Source organism: Anthonomus grandis, unplaced genomic scaffold (genome assembly GCF_022605725.1).
Source record: "Anthonomus grandis grandis unplaced genomic scaffold, icAntGran1.3 ctg00000342.1, whole genome shotgun sequence".
Classification (NCBI taxonomy): domain Eukaryota; kingdom Metazoa; phylum Arthropoda; class Insecta; order Coleoptera; family Curculionidae; genus Anthonomus; species Anthonomus grandis.
The window spans coordinates 151,147-153,947 of NW_026088470.1; positions in this window are offsets into that span (position 1 = coordinate 151,147).

A 2,801-nucleotide genomic window follows, 5' to 3' on the forward strand; every position below is an offset into this window, starting at 1 on the left:
GAAAAAAACGAGTTTTCTTTTATTTTTTTTTACATTTTTACTAATATCTCGACTTCTATAGCTTCGATTCAATTCGTTGATGGTTTCTTTTATTCTTTATTCTCCTCCTGTTAATTCTTTTTATATTTTATTACAATTACCTTTCGAAATAAAACTGAAAAATTTTAAAAATCGACGTAAATACATAGACTCTTATGGGACCTAATTTTACCTTTATATTGTGGCACTCGTATAAATCGTGGAAATTTTTGTTATTAGGCTTTTTTACTAGTTTTTGAATGGTCTTTAACCAGAAAAAAGAAATTTTGAATTCGGAGCATATTTTGAAAAAATTGTCATTTTGACCCCGGATTTTGTTTGAAAATCGAAAAATGCAAAGAAATAGGTTTTCCGTTCATTTTAGAGTCAAATTGGTAATAATCTTTTTTAAAGATACTCTGAAGTAGTACAGGATAGAAAAATAAAAAATTGAAATTTTTCCATAGGGCTCTTGATAATTCGATATTTATGTTTAATAGTTTTTTCCAATTTTCTCCGATTGTATAATAGCTAGAACCGATTCGTTTTAACGCACGGATACCTCGTAATATTCCCGAAAACTTTTGTTTAAGACAAAAAGTTGTCAGAGTTATATTTTATTTATAAAAAAATAAAAACCATTTTTTTGAAATTTTTCGTGGGTATACCCCTTTCGATTTTCGACCAAAAAAAAAAAAATTTTCTTGGGTTTTTTTTTGTGAAAATTACAAGTTTAGGGCTAAAACTAAAATTTGTCATAAATTATTTTAAGAAAAAAAATTATACCGTGGGAAAAAACCAGTTTTCTTTTGTTTTTCCCACATTTTTACTAATATCTCGGCTTCTATAGCATCGATTCAATTCGTTGATGGTTTCTATTATTTCTTATTCTCCTCTTGTCAATTCTTTTGATATTTTATTACTATTACTTTTCAAAATAAAGAGAAAAATTAAAACAAATCGACGTAAAATCCCGTTTGTTCTATTTCAATAAATAGACCCTTATGGGAACTGAATTTGGTATTTATGGTTTATTTAGGATACAAGTAATAAATTATGACAGATAACTGACATTTGAGTTTCAGCCTAGATCACGTGACTACCGTAACTTTTTTGCTATTGGTCCGATTCTGTTCGAATCTGGTATTCAGGCTTTATTTAGGATACAATTAATATACTTTGAGAGATATTTGAAATATAAGACAATATATTGACACACAACGCGACTATATAACAAATTATGGTTCTTTGAAGCATGATACCCCAACAACTGGCCCTCTCTTTCCTCGGCAGATAAACGTTAGCCTCCCCGACTCACCTAAATACACCAGATAATTTGCGATTTTTTTTAAGAAATTCTATATGGCTCTTCACAAACAAGACCTAAAGGTTCCAAACTGGTCCCCACGGACCAAAAGTATAGGAGCGAAGCGACTATACTTGTTATATAGGAGCGTCTGCGACTATATTATGCACGCCACCTCGGGTCCGAAAAATCGTGTTTTTTTGGAAATAAAAATTCATATCTTTGGCTGTATGGCTAGCGAAACGATGAAATTTGGCATACGGTCTCTCAATACATTGGGAATGATGGATCCGTAAACGAATTTTTTTTCGGGTACCACCAAACGGAGCGGTACTGTCTCAAAGTCAAAAATTCGTAAAAAAACGGGTCAAATTCCTTTCAGACGCGAGAACTCAAATAAAAAGCCTTTAAAAAACTTTAAATTTTTAGGACATAAGGGTCGGTGGGGGCTTAAGAACTGTATACTTTTTGGGCCAGATCGGTATACAGGGTGAGTTGTTATAAGCGAACAAAAGTGACTAAAAAAAAAATTCAAACTTCTCCAGAGGCTAAAAAAAAATTTTTATAAAAAAAGTGTTTCGGCGAAAAGACTTCGTTTTATAAGAGATTTAACATACTTGGAGCTTTTTTTTGTAAAAAATTTATTTTACGAGTTCTGGCATTTTCAGTTTTTTGGAATTTTCTGCCAAACGATACTTATTTTGGGAATTTTTTTTTTTTCAAAAAATAACTTCATCTTTTACCTTTCATATGCCATATAACCGAAATTTTTGGGAACCATACAGGGCGAGCAATAATGAACTTTACCCATGAAGGTCCGACCCGAAAATCACATTTTATTTAATAACTTTTTAGTGGTGGCACCTGGACCATTTATATTCTCATGGATTAAATACTTTAATAACCCCATTATTTGTGTAAAATTACAATCTTCCAACTTTAATAGGTTCTGAGCAATTCGAATTTTCGCGTTTAATTCATTTGTCACGTCCCTGTACATGGTGAAAAGATCAGACATCATCTAAAAGATCCGAAATTTTGTTTTACAACACATACTAAAATTTCAGGGTTCCAGCGATAGTACAAGTACCCGAAAAATGCGATTTTATGAAAAAAGTCCATTTTTTTGCGTTTTTGCAGGTAATTGGAGGTGTCAACCTAAACTCTGATGAAATGGCTGGTGGGAACAATACTTTGACGCATGGTGGATACAAATTTTTTGCTCGTGACAGGTGGCCGGGACTTGGTTTGGTTTTTTGTAAAATTATGAATGAAAATGAACCGGAAACGATCAGGGAAAGGAAGCACCGAATCAGAAAATGAATGGGCTTTCCGAATCTGTGCATATCAATTGGGGAAATTGTGTATTGCGGCCAGGAAAATTCGGCAAACATTTTGACGTCTTCGAAAAATGCCGTTTTTTTGAAAAGTCAGTGGTTTTATACCGGGGTGAGGCGAAATGAAATTTGCCCGATTA